We start from the raw sequence: 22,662 nt of genomic DNA on the forward strand, positions 1-22,662 counted from the left end.
TGGTGGTGGTAGACTTGGTGGTGGTGGACGTGGTGGTGGTGGATATGCTGGTTGTGGGGGTGGTGGTGGACATTGTTGTGGACATGGTGGTGGTGGACGTGGTGGTGATTGACGAGGTGGTGATGGACGCGGTGGTGTTGGACACAGTGGTGGAGGACGCAGTGGTGGGCGTAGTGGCGGTGGCGTGGTGGTGGATGTGGGGGTGGACGTGGTGGTGGAACTGGTGGTGGACATGGTGGATGTGGTGGTGATGGTCGTGGTGGTGGTAGACGTGGTGGTGGCCTCGTGGTGAACGTGGTGGTGGTGGTGTACATGGTGGTGGTGGACGTGGTGGTGGTGGATGTGGTGGTGGTGGATGTGGTTGTTGTGGACGTGGTGGTGGATGTGGTGGTGGTGGATGTTATGGTGGTGGACGTGATGGTGGTGGACGTGGTAATGTTAGTGGTTGTGGTGGACGTGGTGGTGGATGTGGTGGACATGGTGGTGGTGGACATGGTGGTGGTGGACGTGGTGGTGGTAGATGTGGTGGTGGTGGACGTGGTGGTGGTGGACATGGTGGGGGTGGACGATGTGGACGTGGTGGTGATGGATGTGGTGGTGGATGCGGTGGTGGATATGGGGGTGGACGTGGTGGTGGACGTAGATGTGGTGGTGGTGGATGTGATGGTGGCCATGGTGGTGGTGATGGACATGGTGGTGGTGGACATGGTGGTATTGGTGGATGTGGTGGACATTGTGGTGGTGGATGTAGTGGTGGTGGATGTGGTGGTGGTGGACTTGGTGGTGGTGGTGGACAAAAGAGCCTCGTATACCACACATATAATAATACAGAACAGAGCACCCTTTCGAGTGGATGACAGTGTAGGCCACATAACTTTCAAGTCAGTAACACCCCCATGCATGCAGTCATCCTGCACACACTTTCCTTAAAGCGACTTCCTAGCTGGTGACCCGCATTCATGCACTCACCCTGCAAACACTTTCCTTAAAGCGACTTCCTAGCTGGTGACCCCCATGCATACCTTCACCCTGCACAAACTTTTGTTGCAATAACTTCCTAGCCAGTGACCCCCCATGCACGCACTTACCTTGCACACACTTTCCTTGCGGTGACTTCCAAGCTGGTATTCACAATGCACGCACTCACCCTGCACGCACTCTCCCACACACTTTTGTAGCAGTGACTTCCTAATCGGCTGTGGTGACTTCCTAACTGGTGACCCCCATACACGCACTCCCCCTGCACACACTTTGTTGTAGTGACTTTCTGCAAGAAGCCTCTCTATGCACAATCTCTCTGACACACTCCCTCTGATATAACGTCTGCACACATTTCTCTGAAGACACACGCCTTGCACGCACTTTCCATGAGGGGTGTCACAGCGATATATATACCGCCAGCGCGTTTTCAGGGCATCGGTGACGTATCACGCACTGCTGGCAGACAGTTGTTCTCAGACATTACCTGCACTCACAGTCCCCTCACAATCACGCTTCACACACCTTCCACGAGCAGCCCTTCATCGCTGCACACAGCCCTCCAGCAGACAGTCATTACACACACTGGTTCACCCTCTCCTTGCTTCCTCACCACCTGCACGGATGCAGCCTTCACTCGGTGATTCCATACACTCACTATCACCCGTGCACACATCCACTCTCTCCACAGTGACTTCTTGCAGTGTGCGCCCTATTCACTCCTCAACCACACGCGTGCACACACAGTCCCGGTAGACAGGGACTTCCCCTCCCATACAAACTCACTCCTTTCAAGATCTCACTGTGACGGCTCACTACCAGACGCGCACCTCTGATCACTCCCCGAGTTACACCTTCAACCAGTGACGCGCTGATCGGCCTCCCTCCGTGGGGCATCCAATCTCACACCAGAGGGCGCCCGTTTACACACTTATCACACTATCTGCTCCATCCTTTTGTTGTTGTTAGCCACTGCCATGGTACTCCTCACTGTGGTAGTGCCCCCAGCCTAACCTCTTCAATGCCCTCGATGAAGTCTGCAGCGATCCCCTCTCGTGCACAGCTCCCAGGTACACGTCATTGTCCTTCTCCCACCAGCAATGTCCCCTCTCCCCCCTTGCAGGGCATCCCTTGCCTTCTGCAGCCCCCGTCCCCGTCCCCTGTGTTACCCTTCTAACCCCCGAATTACTGCTTGTCTACTACAGTGCCCTTTCGCTCCCTCTTCAGCAAATCTGTTACCCCCACCAGGCCCTCTCTCGCTCAAGCAGTGCAGCTTTCACACCACCTGGAGTTCTTTCTCACCTCTAGCAGAGCCCCTCTCACCCTTAGTAGCGCCACTCTCATCCCCAGCAGCACCCCTCACAGCGTCCTCTCACCACCCCACAGCGCCTCTCACATCCTCGCGGCACCCATCACACCCTCGCAGCGCCCATCACACCCTCGCAGCACCCATTACACCCTTGCAGCGCCGCTCTCACACCAGCTACAGTAATCTCACCTCTCGCAGCCCCCTCTCACCCTTAGCAGCCCCCCTCAAGCTTTGAAGCCATCGCTGTTGCATATTTATCTTATGCAACTAACAACCAGTGACAAAGCCAATAGTCCTTGCTTGTAGTAGATGTAATGTTACTTGTTGTATATGGATGGAATGGCGAAGCAGCAAAATACCAGTGGGGCGACACACTATGCCGAGCATGTATTTTCAGTTTGGGTTTTTAAGCCACGCCCTTCATTACATCGACAACGTCCCTCTGGGAGCCATCACAAGGTTTTTCATTCCACTTAAAGCCCTTCCTCCGGTATAGTGACTTCCTGCTGAACAGGGAGAACAAGTTCACTCAGACTTGGCAGTCCGCTCCAGAGAGACTAATCCATGCCCGGGCCCCTCATCCATTGACACCTTGTGATTCTTACAGCGTTACAGTTCATATCTCATTTCCCTTATTGGATTTTGTCATTTTAGTGTCATTTTGTTTAAAACATTTTACTTTTTTTTTCTATTTTGGTTTGGGTTTTTTATTGTTTTGCATTTTGACTTTTACTTTTTTGGTTTCTGCATAAATATTTGACATATTACCTTAAGTTAAGCCTGCCTGCTCCGTGCTTAGGTACCAGGGGGTTGATCCTAGGTTAATTGAATGGCTTTGAAAGTTCATTCTGACAACGGTTATGATTGTTCCTCATCTACCGTAAATAATAATTCAGTTTCTCACAGAAACTATCTGAAATTATCTGCAAAACGGGCAGGTGATAACCTACCAGGCTTGAAGCACCCTGTGGACAAACTGGAATATGGGAATAGTATTGTGTGGCAATCGAACCACTAAAAAAATTCAGCTTGGAGATGAACCAAGAATCACGCTTGAATGTCACAACTTTTTAAAACAAGGTAGTCAGGAAAGTGTAGCGAATATATTGCAGCTCTTTGCATTTTGGGAGCCCCAAGCAAATTTGAGAACAGAGTGGATGTATGTAGCAGAGACGAGTCTGTTCACCCAATGTGAGTGGTGAGATACGCTTTGCTGGTCTGCCTGAAGTTATGATGCTGCTGACAGTGGCCTGTCTGCTAATAGCGATGGCGTGACTGGTGGATCTATGAAGCCAAATAAGAGAAAGTTATCTTCCGACACCACAGTCTTCGTGACTGAGACCAGTAATACTGAAGACTCTGAGACTCACAGCAGTAATTTCTCCTTTCAGAGCGTTATTGCTGCAGATGGAGTGAAGCCAAGAAGTAAGCACATTACTAAGGTACCAACAAAGTTTAATATTGTTCATTTGTATTAACAGTTTCTCTTTTGCAGCTTTTGGAAATGCATTTTCTAGTTTTGTTGCTTTTTGGTTAGTTTTTTATTGTAGGCTGTTATCTTCGGTTTAAAGGGAAAGATGCTGTAGTGTGTGACTGTGGCGTGGGATCAAGAAGAGACCTAAGACCAGTTCGGGGTAGGTAAGGTTTTATTTTGGAAAACGTCTTTTTATGGCGGGTTGTCAAGGTGCCTCTCTGAAAAGCTCTTGGGTCCGTGATGGCGTCTGGTTATGGTCTTGTTTCCAGATGGTTAAGAAGCAGACTTCAGGGGATTTTCCGTTCTTCCTAACTCCTCGTTGGACTCCGCCAGGGAAAAGAAACAGGTACAGATCATCAGAATATGTACTCTATCTGGACTCTCCCACAGGGAACCGGGCAAGTGCAGCGGACACCCGTGCTAAGGTGCTAAACACTTTATTAAACGTGCGTGGGTGCAGAGGCGTGATTACTGGTGAGGAGGGGTATATTTACACGGTGAGGACAAAGAAAGGTTGGGCAGATATTCTGGCACACACGCGGCTACGGTTTAGAAGAACCCCGTCTTCCTACCCAGTCCGCCAAATGCTGCTGTACCTGTTGTAGCCACACTCCTCCCTCGGGAGTGTGGCACGGCGATTCACGGATCCGGTGGCCTCCTGGCTTACTCCTGTCGTCCTCGGGTTCGCCTCCAAAATCTCCGTTCTCTGCTCCTCCAGGCCGCTCTCCCACTCTCGATCCTCGGCCGGTGACATCACACGCCAGGACATCTTCTTCCGCGTTTTTACCCACTAGGAATCCCGCGTCGTCATCAGGGGCCGGAGCTGCATACTCGTGTGTCTTCCAGTTAAAGGGGCCGTCATCCAATTCGTCGGCTAGTTCCCAGGAACAGGCTTCTCCCCTATTCCAGTCATGCTGATAATGAGGCAGAGAGGGGGAGGACGTCAGTTCACTACGCCACCACTCAACATTATCCGGTTCTTTTCCTCCCGTCCCCTGCCCAGTGTTACATTCCTCCCCCCCCTGGTTTCTGCCGATTGGGAAGAATGAATTGTCTGGATAGGAAATCAGCGTTTCCATTCTCAGTGCCCTTTCGGTGTTGTATTGAAAAAGAAAAAGGTTGTAGAAAAAGGAACCACCTGAGTACTCTAGGGTTATGGGCTTTGGTCCTGTTCATCCATTGTAGCGGGGCGTGATCTGTATAAAGTACAAAAGGCTTGCCTTCTAGGTAGTACTTTAATTTCTCCACCGCTCACCTTATCGCCAGGCATTCTCTTTCGATCGTGGGATATTTGCACTCCCTAGGATTTAGTGTCCGGCTAATGTAGAGGATCGGATGTTCTAATCCGTCCTCTCCTATTTGGGACAATACAGCTCCTAAGCCCATGTCCGAAGCATCCGTGGCTAAAGAGAAAGGTTTACTGAAGTTGGGAGGTATCAAAATTGGGCTTGTAGTGATGGCCACTGTAAGGGTCTTAAAGGCTTGTTTAGCCTCCTCCAAAGTATTTAGAATGGAAGAGGGTTTAATATCCTTTCTTAAAAGGTCTGTGAGCGGAGCTGCTGTCACCGCAAAGTTCTCTATAAATCTCCTGTAATAGCCTATAAGGCCTAGAAAGGCTCGTATCTCTCTTTTTGTTTTGGGGAAGGGAGTATTCATGATGGCTTTTACTTTTTCCTCTTCAGGGTCTATAACACCTTCCCCCAACATATACCCCAGGTATTTAACCTTGGACTATGCCGCTCTAGATTTCTTTGAGTTAATGTGTAACCCTGCCTTGTGTAGGGCTTCCAGAATAGCTGTTAAGTGTGTTAAGTGGTCTGACCAGGTATTGCTGAAAATTACAATGTCGTCAAGATAGACGGAACAGAAGGAGGAATAGGGGTGTAGGATGGTATTCATCAACCTCTGGAAGGTCGCAGGTGCCCCATGCACCCCAAAGGGCAAGACGTTGAACTCATATAGGCCCTCCTCTGTTGCAAAGGCAGTCTTTTGTTTATTTTCTTCCCTAAGGGGTACCTGGCAGTACCCCTTAGTGAAGTCTAGCATGGTAATAAACTTGGCTTCGACTATCCTTTCTATTAAATCACCCACCCGGGGAATGGGATAGGCATCAAAGGAGGATATGTTATTTAAAGCTCTAATGTCCATACAGAACCGGGTCATCCCGTCCGGTTTAGGAATCATTACAATAGGGGACGAGCAGTTACTTCTAGATGGACGGATAACCCCCAACTTGAGCATGTCCTGTACTTCCCTTTTTATATCCTGTCGTCATGCTGCCGGCACCCTGTAGGGTTCTTGTTTAACACATTTCCCTGGTTCTGTTTCTACTTTGTGCTCTATCAAATGTGTTCGTCCTGGCAGGTCCGAAAACATTGGAGAGAAGTGATGTAAGGTGTTTTGGAGCTCAGTTTTCTGGGCATATGTAAGTTCTTAATTAACAGGCAGTTGTTCTAAGGTGCTCTGCTCTGACCCAGTAGGGATTCCGAATTGAGCTACCTTGGGTATCGGACCTATCCATTTTTTTAATAGATTGATGTGAGAGGTCTGCCTCCTCAAAGGGGAGATCTGGACCCTGTAAGTGGTTCGCCCTATGATGTCTACTATGGGATAGGGATCCAGCCATTCACTCCTGAATTTATTAGTGGAGGAGGGTAACAACACTAAAACCCAGTCTCCCATTTCTTGCCTTCGTCATAATATTTCTTTTGCCTGTTCTGGCTATTTTCAAATGAAGAGTATGCCAACTCTCTCAGTTTGCTGAGCTTGGACTTCAGCTGTTGAGTATACTCTAGTAGGGTTTTCTGTTCGTGGTGTTTCTCTTGTTCCCAAGTGTCCTTCGTTATTTCCAAGAGGGACCGAGGTTGTCGGCCGTGCAGCAGTTCAAAGGCTGAGCAACCTAAACTACTTTGTACCTGGGCCCTCAGTACATATAGTGCTAATGGTAGGTCTTGGTCCCAGTCTTTGTGTTCAATAGAGAGCATTTTTTTTAGGTTTGTTTTCAAGGTCCTGTTGTACCTTTCTACCAACCCATCTGTTTGGGGGTGGTAGGCTGAGGTTTTTATGTGAGACAAATCTAGCAATATACAGACTTCCTTCAACAGTCTGGAGACGAACGGGGTCCCCTGGTCTGTTAAGATTTCCTTTGGAAATCCCACCCTCGAGAATAATTCTATCAATTTCTCGACTATGTTCTTAGCATTGGGGATTCTTAAGGGAAAGGCCTCCGGAAACCTAGTTGTGTAGGTCAATAGGACCAGGGCATAGGAATGTCCTTTTGCAGTGCGAGGAAGGGGCCCGATAATGTCCATGCCTACCCTTTCGAATGCAGTCCCCAATATGGGGAGAGGTTGTAAGGGAACAGCAGGGGGTTTATACATATTTCTTTTCTGACAAATGTCACACTGTTTAAAATACTCCTCTGCCTCTTTATAAATCCCTGGCCAATAAAAAAGTTTCAGTAGGTGTTGTGTCTTTTTTTCGGCGCCTGAATGACCAGCTGTTAGGTGAGTGTGGGCATAAAACAGGACTTGTTTTCTGAATTATTTAGGTACTAACAATTGGAGGGAATCCATGGGTTTACCTAACCTATATAACAGGTCATCTTTTATCAAGAATTTAGGGAAGCTTTGACTAGGTTGGGCTTGTTCCACATGGGCCTTTACCCAAGCGTTAAACAGGGTGGCACCGTTAATTTGGGCGAAGTGGAAACTACGATCCAGTACCCAAGGTTCAGTAGACAAGAGGGCCGGGCATGCATTTGGTTTTTCAGATTTAGGTTCTTTAAGTTCCCTCTGAAACAGGTCCAAAAAATCTGGGTTGTCTACCCCTATTATGAGGTCTTCAGGAAGGGAATCTACCACTCCTACTCTCACTGACCCAGGACTTCTCCCTAAGGGGGTAATCGTAATGTGCGCCAATGGATAGGGTTTTACGTCCCCACGTACACATCTAATATGGACTAGGGACTTGGGAATGAGCTGTTGGGGTAGCACTAGTTTCTTTTGGATCACAGACTGCCTGCATCCTGAATCCAACAGTGCCCTTATTTGTCGTTGATTGACGTTACCCTTACATAGAACGATGGTCCCATCTCAGCGGTGTACATCACGGCCTTAGGTATGTACCCCACCTCCATTGGTTCTTCAGGGGCCTTTCTTCTGGGACACAGTCTAGCGATATGGCCCCATTCGCCGCACTCGAAGCACTGGGGGCCTTTGAAAACTGGTTCCATTCTTATGGGTTTCACTTTAGGCTGCTCTGGGCCGACTTTGAACTTCCTCTCGGGTTTTGGTACTGCGGACATCTTTGTAGTTTTTTCTTGGTCCCAAGGGAGAGACCTAGGCTGCGCTCGGGAATTTTTGGTGGCCATCTCTACGGCTTGTTGGGCAGTAAGGCCAGAATGTTGCTTAAGCCAACGTTGGGTTCTGTATGGTAACGCTTCCAGAAACTGTTCCAAGTGTATACTAGTCATTATCTCTTCTTTGGACCTGCTCTCGGGTTTCAGCCACTTATCGGCTGCCATTTTTAACCAGAAATATAGAGTCTTGGGGTTTTCACCTGGAATTTCTTTTTCTTTCCTGAACCGTACACGATAGGCCTCGGAATCTAATCCTAAGTGGTCCAGGATTATTTCTTTGATCTCTTGATATGGCGTATTCCCTGTGGCATTGGCCACCTGGTATGCAGCCTGAGCTTCACCGATTAACAATGGGGCCAGAAAGAAGGGCCATTTTTCTTCTGCCCAACCACAGGTCCGGGCTGCTCTTTCAAAGTTAGTCAGAAAGGCATCTGGATCCTCCCCAGCGTTGTATTTTTGTAATGATACTCCCGAGGGATGCATCGGGGTGGCTCTTCGTTCCCCACCGGGTAAAGCACTGGGTTGTTGGACCGCCTTATTTAAGCCTTCGATTTGGGCCGTAATGGTGTTCTTGAAAACTTCCCTGTCTGCTTGAGCCAACGTCATTTGTCTTTCTACCGCCCATTCTAACTTTTCTTGTCCCTTTATAAGGTGTTGTATGATTTGGTCCATCTTCTGTTGCGGGATGGGAGGGGGATATCCCACTTCTGACACCAGTTGTGGCGTGGGATCAAGAAGAGACCTAAGACCTGTTCGGGGTAGGTAAGGTTTTAATTTGGAAAACGTCTTTTTATGGCGGGTTGTCAGGGTGTCTCTCTGAAAAGCTCTGGGGTCCGTGATGGCGTCTGGTTATGGTCTTGTTTCCAGATGGTTAAGAAGCAGACTTCAGGGGATGTTCCGTTCTTCCTAACTCCTCGTTTGACTCCGCCAGGGAAAAGAAACAGGTACAGATCGTCAGGATATGTACTCTATCTGGACTCTCCCACAGGGAACCGGGCAAGTGCAGGGGACACTCGTGCTAAGGTGCTAAACACTTTATTAAACGTGCGAGGGTGCAGAGGCGTGATTACTGGTGAGGAGGGGTATATTTACACAGTGAGGACAAAGAAAGGTTGGGCAGATATTCTGGCACACATGCGGCTACGGTTTAGAAGAACCCCGTCTTCCTACCCAGCCCGCCAAACGCTGCCGTACCTGTTGTAGCCACACTCGTCCCTCGGGAGTGTGGCACAGCGATTCACGGATCCGGTGGCCTCCTGGCTTACTCCTGTCGTCCTCGGGTTCGCCTCCAAAAGCTCTGTTATCTGCTCCTCCGGGCCGCTCTCCCACTCTCGATCCTCGGCGTCGTCATCAGGGGGCGGAGCTGCGTACTCATGTGCCAGTTAAAGGGGCCGTCATCCAATTCGTCGGCTAGTTCCCAGGAACAGGCTTCTCCCCTGTTCCAGTCATGCTGATAATGAGGCAGAGCGGGGGAGGACATCAGTTCACTACACCACCACTCAACATTATCCGGTTCTTTTCCTCCCGTCCCCTGCCCAGTGTTACAGTGACCTTAATGCTGCAGTTTGCATTTCATTACCATCATTTGCTTACTCCGGAGAATCTCCAGGGTGTAGGAGATTTGCTGTTCCAGAGTTCTTTCTTAAGCTTCTGGGCAGTTGTCACTCTGTGGCGATCTGTGGTCCTGTTTGTCTGCTCTTCTTGTAGTAGCTCTTATCAGAGCTTCATCCATCCGCCAACGATAATAAGATGCCAGGTATCACCCAGCACACAACAAAGACTATGTTGGGCTACGTCTATCTGCTCGGCGCAGTTAGAGCGAAGATAAAGTTCTCCGGACCCATCAGGCTGTGAATGTAACCTAAGGGCTTAAGATGAAATGAAGAGCTTACCTCCTTCCTGAGTGGCTCCAGACTGCTGTGTGCAGACCCGATAGCTGGCAGCACCCTGGAGTATGTATGTATAAATCAGATTATGTTGGAAGTAACCTGCAATATAGTGGAAGGCAGCACTCTGCCATAGAGTAGGGTTTCTCATTGTGTTTTAATTCCTGACACATTAATGGAGATTGTCTTTTAACAGGCAGAAGAACAACACTTGACCATACATTTTTCTGGGTTTGTCTTTAAATGACGTACACATTTGGAATGGCCTTTTGTTCTGCTGGAATAACAACACAAGTTATCTTGCATTCTATGTTGTTGCATGAATTGTAGGCTGCAATAAATTCCATGTTTTATTCAGACACGCTTTCTACAGGGCACATACATGATTTGCTTCTGTAGAGAAATATTGCTCCTGTGTACTGTGGCAGGCTCAGAAATATTGAAAAACTTCATGATTTCTCTTTCAGTACTTCCTAGTAAAATCTTTCACTTTTTGACTTCTACATTTAGCAGAAACATAACTTAGTGCCATTAAAATAGTTGTGAACATTCATGTGGGGTTAGGACTGGCTCGACCAGAGAGCATGCTGACTTGGAGGAGTATGGAGTTGACCACCTTGCCTGGTCCGGTGTGGAACCAAGCCAGAGATGCTTTGCTGCAGGCTCATTTGCCCTGATAGCTGGTCAGCAGTTTTAGGAGGAGAAGGTGAAGAGCTGGCTAAGTGTGCCATGACGCTGGCAGTTCAGTACATCCCTGAGAAGTGAGCTTTGAGTCGATGTAGTGTTCCTCTTAATCCACGTGCAATTCACCCTCTACATAGACTCAAGAATTCCTGGGTGTGAAGGGCGGCTGATTCTGATTGGGTGCTTGATAGTTTTCCAGAAACTCATGTTCTTGATTGTTCATGTTTGTCAGCAGTTAATGAAACATGCCCAGGGGTTTTATCCCTTCAGTTGACTCAAGCTGCAATAAAAGTTTCTTTGTCATTGCAAGACAATATGAATGGCCGACGAGCCTCTGTCTGTCAAAGAATGGAATGGCTGGGGAACTGTCAGTCATCTCACTGCTAAGCAGAGCAGTGTCATGCTTCACCCTCACTCAGGCCTCTGATTTTAACCAACAACGCTTAGAACACTGGGACTTTCGAGCCCATCCGTTTAACTGCTTCAGCGCTACCGCGTTTACCTGCTGTGCGCTGAAGAAGTAGAAAATGGCTTGTTTGTGACAAAGCCAGCTCGTCATGAGCGCAGGGCAGGTAACGCCCATGACGAGCTGGCTTTGTCATTAGCGTCGAAGTGGTTAATGAGGAAAACAAAACTACAAGTCCCATAAGCAATAGTGGTGAAAGGTGTCACGCATGACCTGGGGCAACATCGATTCAGCACACCCAGTTCAATTTTTTAAGTATTTGACACAATATTGAATTTATAACCTTTGTTTTTTATGGTCATGAGTCACCAGAATACTAAAAACGCGTCTTTTATTTTCAAGGTCAATTAAGTAATGGTCACCAGCTTGGAAGCTCTGTTCATTCTTCAGTATTTGTCATTGATCTCCATGTGTGGCTGGTTTGCGTCTGCCCCCTGCATCGTTCCCGATAACTCGCACAGGTAAGGAGCTTGTAGCGGCAACATGATAACCCCATACTCGTCTGTAAGAAGTGCGCTCCGAGGCAGGTATGCGATCATTTTTGTGAAACAAGGAAGGGCCAATATCTGCTATGTACATTTGTAAAGCACAAGCACACATTCCTACTGACTTAAAAGTGTCTTTGGATTTTCCAATAGATGCAATAAAATTAAACAAATTGATAAAATGCATATTTGGAACAGAATGAAAATCACAGTTATAAAAATTAATTATCCAAAAGGAAATTCCCCTATTAAATAATATGCCTAGAAAATTATTGCTATCTGTATGTACAGTTTTTATGCAGCCCCCTGTCTTAATATTGACCCAGATTGATAAAACCCCAAATGGTCGACCCTGCTTGGGGGTTGTTGCTAGGATGTTATGGCATTCAAACCCCTCAATATGCAATTCTTGTGTGGCCCATGTTAACTGAAATAAAAGGATATATTGGTCTTTAATAAGTTGTACCCAATCTGACTGGTGAAGTTTAGAGTACAACCGTGCAACATTCCAGCTTAAGATACGGAGGTCTGAACTTGCTGAGGCCTTCGTTTGCATATGGGATAAGTGGGTTGTGGGCATAGTACACTCAGTTACTGGCAGGGCATGAGGTAACCTAATAGCAGGATCAGTATTTTCCTTTAATTCGGATACATGGAAGCTTCTTTTCCTTGATAGCTAGTCCGCACATTTATTGCGTCGCTGGTCCTATGACTCATGCTGATCCCTCTTCAAAGTAGGTACTCCTGCCAGTACCAACACATGAGGGCAAGCAGCAGGCCGCAGACTCTTGATATCCTGATTAGCCATTGATACTTGGGGCGGCAGGAACAATAATGCACGAGGTACTAGACAACCTGTTCTGATTCGAGCCCCTGGGCCTGTTTAACCTATTAACACCATCCCTGGTGGGGTTGGTATTTGAAATGGTTATTGGTACAGGGGGGTGGGGGTTGGGGGAAGGATCCGTTTCTATCTATAGGCAATTGAGCAGCTCCTGGATTGATTGTATATCGGGTGACGGGTGATTGCGGGAGCAGTAACTCTAGCGGTTTGACACACAATTTCGGCATCTAAAATACTCATACCAACACCTACGCTATCGATGGCCCTGCTCCCATCAACCTCCTTGATTTCAGCCACCTTTTCACCCACTGTCCCCTTAAAACGTTTGGCTACTAAAATGGCCACCGGCCCTCTTATCCAGGGTAGATGAAAAGAACTGCTGGGGAAAGAGTTGTGACCTCATTCTATGCAAATCTATGGAGAGGAGCAGTGTCTCCTGGAGGAGGCACACATCTGCCTCCATGTTATCCCGGTAGGAAAGGATGGACCTCCTTTTATTGGGATTGTTGAGACCTCTTGCATTGAGAGTGAGAATTTTCAGTGTGGGCTGGAAAATAGCGTGTCATAGTGAGTGCACCAGCTTTGGCCTGTATTTGGGTCCCTGTGATCCCTCTTCCCCCTGAGCTCCCAATGTCTGCCCGGCCTCCATTGCCCTGTGATCCTCTCTTCAACGCCTTTAACCTGCATATCAGTTCTCCCCTCCCTAACCCCAACTAGAAACCCATTAACCACAAATTGTCCAGGGCCCACCATTCATGCGTGCGCGTCCTTGGAAGTCGGAATACTTGGGAACGTGTGTGGCCAGTTCTCCGTGTCTCTACGCTCCCCGCACACTTCTTCGCCGCCCACCCAGACTTGAAAATGTCACTTGTCTGTCTCTCAGTCGTTCACGGTGTCATCATGGGGGAATGTCTCCTTCGATAATGTCTCCAGAACTGCCAGTCTTTCTTGTGCCATGGTCTTGGGGTCCGGTCTCGTCGCTCGCGCTGTGCTACGCCTCCCGTAGACCTTATGCCATCTTTCTCGAGAAGTTTTGGTCTGTGGGCCCTCAGTCTCCTCCTGGATTGGATTCTCGATGCCCAGCACCTGGCAAGTGTCCTGCATGGATCTGAGCTGGAGGAGTTTGCCCTGCCATATGAAAATCAGCCGGAAAGGGTGACCCAAAGAATACGGTATTCCTTGATTTCGAAGACGCATGGTTGCCACAAGGAACACCCAACACTTTTGAAGGGGTATTAGAACCAGGTCCTGGTACAAAGCTAGGAGTGGTCCTGATATCTTAGTGCTTGCTTGTCCCCTCCGCACATCGCCTGGCCGTTCTAAGCTAATCAATCCCCATTTTGTGAAGCCCTGCAATCCTCTCACTGCACTTAAGAGATCACCATCATACAGTGGAGTAATTTCAGTCAGCTTACCTTCCCAGCCTAAATACTTGGTAGCCTCTCTCCACACCCTTACCACTGTTTGGGTATGAGTAGGTAGGGTGCACTCATACTTTCTTCGATACAGCACTGGGGTGGGGTAACCTCTCTTGCCCATGACCAATCTATCTACCCGGTAAGCAGGATCCTCACGGTCCACAAAAACCCAGTTGTTGACTGCCACCAGCTGCGTGGCCCAGTAATACTTGAGAATGCTCCGGACCACCGGTCCACCTTAATAAACTCCCCTCTGCAACTTACTCAGCGCGAAGTGCCACCATCCCACAACAGCAGCCGATGTTTTCAGTCTACCTTTTGAAAGAAAATGTCTGGTGGGATCTTAAAGGACGTTTTTTGCACGATGTACAGGAGGCCCTGGATGGTCATCACTTTAAATAGGGCCACTCGGCCCAGTAAGGAGAGCGGGAGTGCCCGCAAGTGTAGGGCATCCCTGTGAAGCCAGTCTAATTTCGCGAGTACGTTCCTGCCTGTGGCTCTCTTGTAATGAACACGCCCAAATATTTAAAACCTTGTAGTGCCACAAGAACTGTGCACCTAGCGTGCAGCCGCAGGGTCCCTGCCACCAGCAGGAATATTAAGGAGTTCTTCCAATTGATCTTATATCCTGAAAAATCTCTAAATATGTGAAAAATGTGTAGGATTCGTTCACTTGAGAAGACTGATTACGTGTCCTACAGCAAAACGTCAGCGTAGAGGGAGATTCTCTCATCCCACTCCTGATCAACTTTAATACCCCATATGAGAGGTCCTGGCGAACCCACACATGTGTGAAGAGCATAGGAGACAAGGCGCATCCCTGTTGGAGATATAAGCGCGTTCCCTGGTGTGGCATAAAGCCTGATTGATCAGGATGAACCACTGTTGAAATTACTGTCAGCAGGCAGATCGCCAGGGCGTTCGCATAGACCTTAGTCTCAAAATTAAGCAGGGAGATAGGTCTATAAGACCCACACTCAGTTTCTGGTTCGTCCATTTTTGGGATGACCACCACCTCAGACGTTCTTTGGTCCTCCCGGAGACACCCTTATTTTCAGGCAGTCTGAAACCTCCTCTGGAGGCATTCCCTGATTTTATCCATCATGCTTTTATATAGTTCTAAGGGGAGCTCATTAGGCCCCGTCGCTGGCCTTGTTTGCAAGGTTCCTATTGTCTTATTTATTTAGTCTACTGTCAGGTCTTGCTCTAGCGCGTCTCGTTCCTCATTCGTTAGCATTGGCAGGGTCAGGTCTTTCAGGAAGTCTCTCCCAGTATTTCCGTCCCCTTGTTGTCAATAACCTCAAGGATCCAGTTCCGTCCATTGTCTCGTCTTTTTAGCCATGTAAGCAACCTATTGGCTTTATCAACGACATCATAGAGACAATGCTGGGTAGCCAGCGCATGAGTGCACGCTATTTTCCATTAGTGCTCTTAATGTGTGCTGCTTCAGTTGATGGTTTAATGGGAGAGAAACTGAATCCCCGCATGCCAAGCGAGCCTCCAGGAAAACACATTCCCTGTCCTGAGCCTCGCACTTCAAGTTACGTTCCTTTGACATTCTCTCAATCAAGGCTTGTGTCTGGTCTTGAATCACTGCCTTGAATTCTTCCTATAGCTCGCAAGTTGATTCAACAGGCCGCCCGTTCTCCTTAAAATGGAATTCAGCTCCATCTCTCCCTCGAGCTTTGAACGTCTTGTCTTTAAATTTTATCACGGATCAACCCTTGGGGGGAGCATGAAGTCCACAACTGGACTATCGAATTGCACCTCCACCAGCGAATGTTCTGAGATTTCCCCTGCTATATGTGTAGCGGCACCCTCACATTGCATTTATGCTATGCACACCAACACCCTAAACACACACTTGATGATAGTGCAAAGACTGGGCACAAGCATAGAAATGGAGCATTCCATGGGTGTGTCAGTAGGACGCCACTCCACTGACCATGATGCAAAGATCTAATCAGGCTATTGATCCTTACAACAGGGTGCATTGCCACCACCGCTCTAGCTGTTAAACCCATGACAGTCCTCTGCCTTAAATAAGGGCACACTTGGTGTGACCCTCCAGGTCACAGGACCTGTCCAAGACCTCTCATAGTCCCTTGTTAGAAGTTGCACAGTACTGGAGTGGCAGAAAAATCTCATGTAATTGTTTTGTGGTACATTTACCCCAGTAACGTGCAGTTACAAGTTTGACGCCATGGACTGGGGAGTTGCCACGAGGAACAGACTCTTCTGCCTGTCAAACCACATGCCATTCACTATTTCATAGTGTTTTTCTGCTTTTGTTTACCACTAGTTTTAAGCAGGTGGAAGATATATGCATGTGGTTGGTTGGGGGGCGATGGGTGAATCAGGGGAGGGAAGGGTAAAGAAATGTCTAACAAGGGGAAGAATTGTGTGTTTCCCATAGTTTGGAAAAAAAAACAGCATAAGTCTTGGCTGCTTCTGCTGCACCCAGAGTCTTGTGCGTCTTTTCAGTCTAATTTTCCTGTCTGGAAAAAAATTGTGTCCTGTTTTTCTGCACCCGGTACATCCAGGTGCAGAAAAACCTAACAACTGATAATCAGGTGGAATAAAATGAGCACATGAAAGTACTCCTTAATTTCATTGCTCTTGATTCATACTCTGGACCATAGTTGAGGGATAGGTCTAGGCATAGTCCTCGCAATACACAATAGATTTGCGTGCGGCAGAGGCCAGAGCTCAAACGTCAGGATACCAGATACAAGTAGGTGGTACCTCAGGGCAGGGGGAAACGCCTGTTGTCCATGGAGGGGAAATTCCCGTCCCAGAAATCTACATTAAAATTAATAAATAGTATCCTTTTTTAAATATCTGTTTGGTGCCAGTGCATATGACTTTAATTTCTGCCTTTGGGATTCTATGTTACAAGTCCATAGGGTGCATGTATCCTTTGTGAGCTTAATAAAATGTTGAAAACTCTATAAATCCTCACTCCTACATCCAAGTACTCCCAGGCTACCATTCTACACTCTGCACTGTCTGAAAAACAGCTTAACATTTTCAAAATTCTGCAACTCTGCATTAATTTGGCTTGTAAATTATATTTTGGGAAATTTTCATGTATTAACTATTTAATTTTAATACTATAGGTGATTGAAATTACTGACGAAGAAAGCAAGATTTAGCACCAGGCAACTGAAGTCAGTGCCATAAGAAGGATTATTTTGAAAAACTGAAGGACATCCAGCATTCTACGTTTAAACAATTTCCAAAATCTAGGTGTGGCGAGGAAGTGGGAGCTGAGGAAAGTACTATACTGTAAGTGAAGTCTCTAATTTAGTATTTCATTAACCCAGAGCAAAGCCATTTCTGTGCACAGAATAACGTTCATCTAAAACATCATGTAATTCCAGAGAGGAAGCACACACTGCATAAAAAGAAAGTTATAACAAAAGGTTTCTTCTGCAGACCATCAAAGAAAAGACGCTGAGAGAAGACTCCGAAGCTGACACGTTAACAACCAAAAGATTGGAAAATCACCTTTGTTCAACAACCGTTTTTAACCAGTTACACAAGTTTGAGACTATCTGACTCTGGGTAGAAAACCACGACCCACTCTGCTCACTCTTGCGAAAACCTTAAAAATTCACCACTTTATTGTGTTCATAACCATCTCAGATTGTTTATTTTTTATTGTGTACTGTTCTGTTATTCTATGTAAATCGCCTCAACAGTATCTGCTGTGAATGAGTGATATGTAAAACTGTTAAAGATAAAAATTGATTAAATGAGCACAGTTGCGCTATAGGTAATGTAAATAAATCCTCGTCTTCAGAACTATAAACCTTAACCTTACCCCAAACATAGAAAGGGTAAAAGGAACTGATGTTCTGAGACTCGTGATCCACAATAGTACTGTGCACGTTCTAACGCCCTCAGAGACTGCCATTACGTCAGTGCAAAAAGGTACTTATAAGTTTAATTATTAAATATCAGACTAACACCTTATCACTGCATTGCTAAGAACCTATACAAATAGATTTGAGAAAATCTTCAGTCACAAAATAAGTTGCTGCCGGATAGGCTATAACCTAAAGACTATTATCTGCTAGAAACATTTCGACAGGTGTTACAGGGCTGCTTCCAGACATATTTTGCTCAATTCAAGTGTTGAGAAGATTACACACAATTTCTTTTAGAGATAAATGCTGAACATTATCTAAACAAGCCCAACTCTAAAATCGGGTACACTCTTACCGTGGCATATAAGCAAGAGAAAACTAAACATAGAGATATTAACTCTAGGAATACACCTTATAAAAACACGGACTGTGAGAACAAATTCAGTGTTCAAAACCGCCTCAATCAAGGCAAAATAACCTAAGTTGGGGAAAAAAGTTATATGTGCCAAAAAAGATACAGCCATAAATCTTATCTCACAGAATTTGACACAATGCACACTGGGGGAAACCACTCTCAGTGCAAAGTATGCAAAAAAAGTTTCAGGCGTACATCTTATCTCACTGTGCATATGAGAAACCACACTGGGGAAAAACCTTATCAGTGCTCTGAATGCCAGAAAAGGTTTAGTATCAAAGCGAGTCTATATCGACATGCATTAACCCACTCTGTGGAAAAACCTTATCAGTGCACTGAATGCCCGAAAAGTTACGGCCTTAAATCTAAACTCACTGAACGTATGAGAATCCACTCTGGAGAAAAACCTTATCAGTGCGCTGAATGCCAGAAATGTTTTAGTGACATAAGAGAACTTACTATACCTACAAGGACCCCCACTGGGGAAAAACCTTACCAGTGCTCTGAATGCCAGAAATGTTTCAGTGACAAAAGAGGACTTACTGAACATACAAGGACCCACACTGGGGAAAAACCTTACCAGTGCTCTGAATGCCAGAAAAGTTTCAGTTACCAAAGCATTCTCACTCGGCATAGAAGAACCCACACTGGGGAAAAATCTTTTCAGTGCTCTGAATGCCAGAAATGTTTCATTGACAAAAACAGTCTCACTCGGCATATAAGAACCCACACTGGTTATAAACCTTTTCAGTGCTCTGAATGCCAGAAATGTTTCAGTTACAAAATCAGACTCACTCAACATATAAGAATCCACACTGGGGAAAACCCTTATCAGTGCTCTGAATGCCCAAAACAGTTCAAACTTAAATCACTTCTATTTGCACATTTGATTTTCCACACTGGGGAAAAACCTTATCAGTGCTCTGAATGCCCGAAATTTTTCAGTGTAAAACGTAATCTCACACGGCATACAAAGATCCACACTGGGGCAAAACGTTATCAGTGCTCTGAATGCCACAAATGTTTCAGTGACAAAAACTGTCTCACTCGGCATACAAGAACCCACACTGGGGAAAAACCTTATCAGTGCTCTGAATGCCAGAAATGTTTCATTGACAAAAACAGTCTCACTCATCATATAAGAACCCACACTGGGGAGAAACCTTTTCAGTGCTCTGAATGCCAGAAATGTTTCAGTTACAAAAGCAAACTCATTGAACATACAAGAATCCACACTGGGGAAAAACCTTTTCAGTGCTCTGAATGCCAGGAAAGGTTTTGTAACAAACAAAGTCTTTCTCAACATGCAATAACCCATTCTGTGGAACAACCTTATCAATGCTCTGAATGCCAGAAATGTTTCAGTAGAAAAAATAGTCTCACACGGCATACAAAGATCCACACTGGGGAAAAACCTTATCAGTGCTCTGAATGCCAGAAATGTTTCATTGACAAAAGAACTCTCTCAACATACAATAACTCACACTGGGGAAAAACCTTATCCATGCTCTGAATGTCAGAAATGTTTCAGAGACAAACTCAGTCTCACTCAACATATAAGAACCCACACTGGGGAAAAACCTTATCAGTGCTCTAAATGCCCAAAAGATTTCACACTTAAATCACTTCTAACTGGGCATATGAGATTCCACACTGGGGAAAAACCTTATCAGTGCACTGAATGCGACAAATGTTTCAGGGTAAAAAGCAATCTCACTCAGCATATAAGAACCCACACTAGGGAAAAACCTTATCAGTCCTCTGAATGCCAAAAATGTTTCGGCCAAAAAAACAATCTCATTATTCATATAAGAACCCACACTGGGGAAAAACCTTATCGGTGCTCTGAATGCCACACATGTTTCAGTGAAAAAACCAGTCTCACTCAGCATATAAGAACCCACACTGGGGAAAAACCATATCAGTGCTCTGAATGCCAAAAATATTTCTGCCAAAAAAACAGTCTCATTAATCATATAAGAACCCACACTGGGGAAAAACCATATAGGTGCTCTGAATGCCAGATATGTTTCAGTACAAAAGGCAGTCTCACTCAGCATATAAGAACCCACACTGGGGAAATACCTTATAAGTGCTCTGAATGCCAAAAATGTTTCAGCCTTAAATGTAATCTCACTAAACATATGAGAATCCACACTGGAGAAGAAAATTATCAGTGCTCTAATTGTCAGAAAAGATTCAGAGGTAGAGATAATTTCAAGCGCCATAAGAAAACACACCATCAAAATATTTTAGTGCCAGAAAAACATTAGTTTTAAACCAATCTCACTCTACATGAGCAGACGCACACAGGGGAAAAACATTACCAATGCTGTGAATGCCAGAAATTCCTATCTGATAGGCACAGCCTCACTAACCATAAGCGATTCTCCATACTGATGAAAAACTTTATGAGTGTTCTGAATGCCAGAAGAGCTGCAGAGAAAAACGCTATCTCACCATGAGAAACTCCACACTGGAGAAAATCCTTATGCCAAAAAAGCTAGTATCTGAAAGACAAAATCTGAAAGAAACACGTTAGTGTTAGATTCCTTACCTTAGAATTACCCCCAGGCGTCAGACTGGATACGGAAAGTTTTTCGTCAGCAGTACCCCTGCGCGTCGGTAGGCGTCGTCTGCGGCTCCGTGTCCGTCGTCGGTGTCGTGATCGCCGGAAGGATGTCGCTGGAATACTTAGACGCCGCCCTCGCGCGCTGACGTCAGTTCTTCTTTTTGCCGCGCCAGCTAGCGCAGATCCGGGAAGAGCACGTACCTTTAGTAATTTTTTGACTAACTTTTTGGACATTTTTGACTATCTTTGTCGAGTCGACTCGACTCCTGGTGCCAGTAGGGATGCCCGGTTTCAAGCTGTGTGGCGCCTATCACCGACTGATGTCTGTTACCGACCCCCTCCGCCGGTGTTCCTACTGTTTGGGGGCGACCACGATGACAAGTCGTGCTCCGACTGCCGGGCCTTGACGTCGAAGGATAGGCGGGAGCGGTCCCGTAAGCTCCTCGAGCTCCGGCAGTCGACTCTGTGCCGCTTGAGGTCCCAGTCGGGGAGGAAGTCGAGGAACTGGTCGCGGAGCCGCAGTCATCACCGATCATCCGGATCCAAGTCCTCGCACTCGGGTAAGTCTAGGCATGTCAAAAAGAAGCAGTGAGGACTCCCCTCGCCACTCACGCGGCTCAGGAGCCGCATCCTGTCCCACACCCTCTGGTCCCTGTGCTGAATGCGACTCCGGGCGATATTAGAGACTTCCTCGTGGCCAAGAGGACTCTCTTCCCGCCGTCGACACCTGCCGGCGCAGCTTCGGGCCCGCGGGTCCGACTGGGAGTCCTAACTTGCTGGCGGCTTCGGCCCCGGTGCCGTCGGCAATTTCGGTCTTGGCGTGCAGGACCCCGTGGGATCCAGGCCTGGATCCCGGTCGACGCCAGTTGACCTTATGACTCCTCTGCTGGCGCTGACCCCGGCCCCATCCTCGGACAACACCGTCTCTGGTTTTAGCCCCAGTCCCGGTTCGGCGTCGGAGCAGCGCCGTCTCCGATGTCGATGGGTGAGCCCTTCACCTATGACTCTACGGCTCTGTCATTTATGCAAGTGTGGCTCACTGGTTAGAGGAGGCAGACCCTGAAGCAGAGGTCAGACCCGGGACCAGGGTTCAAATCCCGACGCGGCAGGGTCTTGAGCCCAAATGTCCACGGACTCGACAATTCTCGCTTCGGTGCCTACTCGAATCACGGGTTCACACTCTGCAACTCTGGGCAATAGCTTGCTTAATCTCCACTACGGCCCCCCAGCGGCGGGATGCCTGGCTTTCACCTTGGGGATGCCCAGTAGGGGTTATCTCACAGGGAAAAGCCAGGACGGGTTCCCAAAGCAAGCGCCTTGAGACCTATCGGTGATAAGGCGCTATATAAGAACCTTTGACATTTGACATGCCTGTTAATCAGGACACGGATCAAGGGGAGGACTGGGAGGGGTCTGAGGACCCTCTGGCACAGCAGTGCCAGTTAAGTCAGGACTGGGATGATGAGCTGGGGGATGCCAGTGGTCTAGACACTTCGCCTGACACTGGTTTTCTCTCTCCTCCCTCCGTGACTACGGAGGAGGGGGCTACTTATGCTGTGGTGTTGCGCAGGGCGGCCAAGGCCCTAGCCCTTGAGCTCCCTGCAGCAGCGTGAGGACTAACTTCCTCACCGAAGTGCTTCAATGCCAGTCAGCTCTACGAAGCCTCTGCTGCCGTTAAATGAGGCCCTCACTGACTTTCTGATGGGCACTTGGTCCAAGCCCTCCACAGTTCTCCCTGTGGATCAGTATGTGGACCGACGCCAACGCCCGGCTCCGGGCGACCCCTGCTTTCTGTCCACCCACTCCACCCCCGAGAGTCTGGTTATCCAGGCCTCCACGTCCCAGACCGCATTCCCGACCGCTCTGCCATATCAGGAATCCAAAAGGCTAGATCAGTTT

The 22,662-nt window shown here is 47.3% G+C and overlaps 1 long non-coding RNA gene across 1 annotated transcript; it reads left to right on the top strand.

The window, feature by feature from the left end:
* Positions 1–3,674: 3,674 nt before the first annotated feature.
* Positions 3,675–17,595, top strand: LOC144807630 (uncharacterized). Its single transcript, XR_013606366.1, has 3 exons — positions 3,675–3,729; positions 11,500–11,618; positions 17,024–17,595. It is a non-coding gene; the product is annotated as an uncharacterized LOC144807630 (long non-coding RNA).
* The last annotated feature ends 5,067 nt before the right edge of the window (positions 17,596–22,662 follow it).

This window comes from Lissotriton helveticus, chromosome 1_2 (genome assembly GCF_964261635.1).
Source record: "Lissotriton helveticus chromosome 1_2, aLisHel1.1, whole genome shotgun sequence".
Classification (NCBI taxonomy): Eukaryota; Metazoa; Chordata; class Amphibia; order Caudata; family Salamandridae; genus Lissotriton; species Lissotriton helveticus.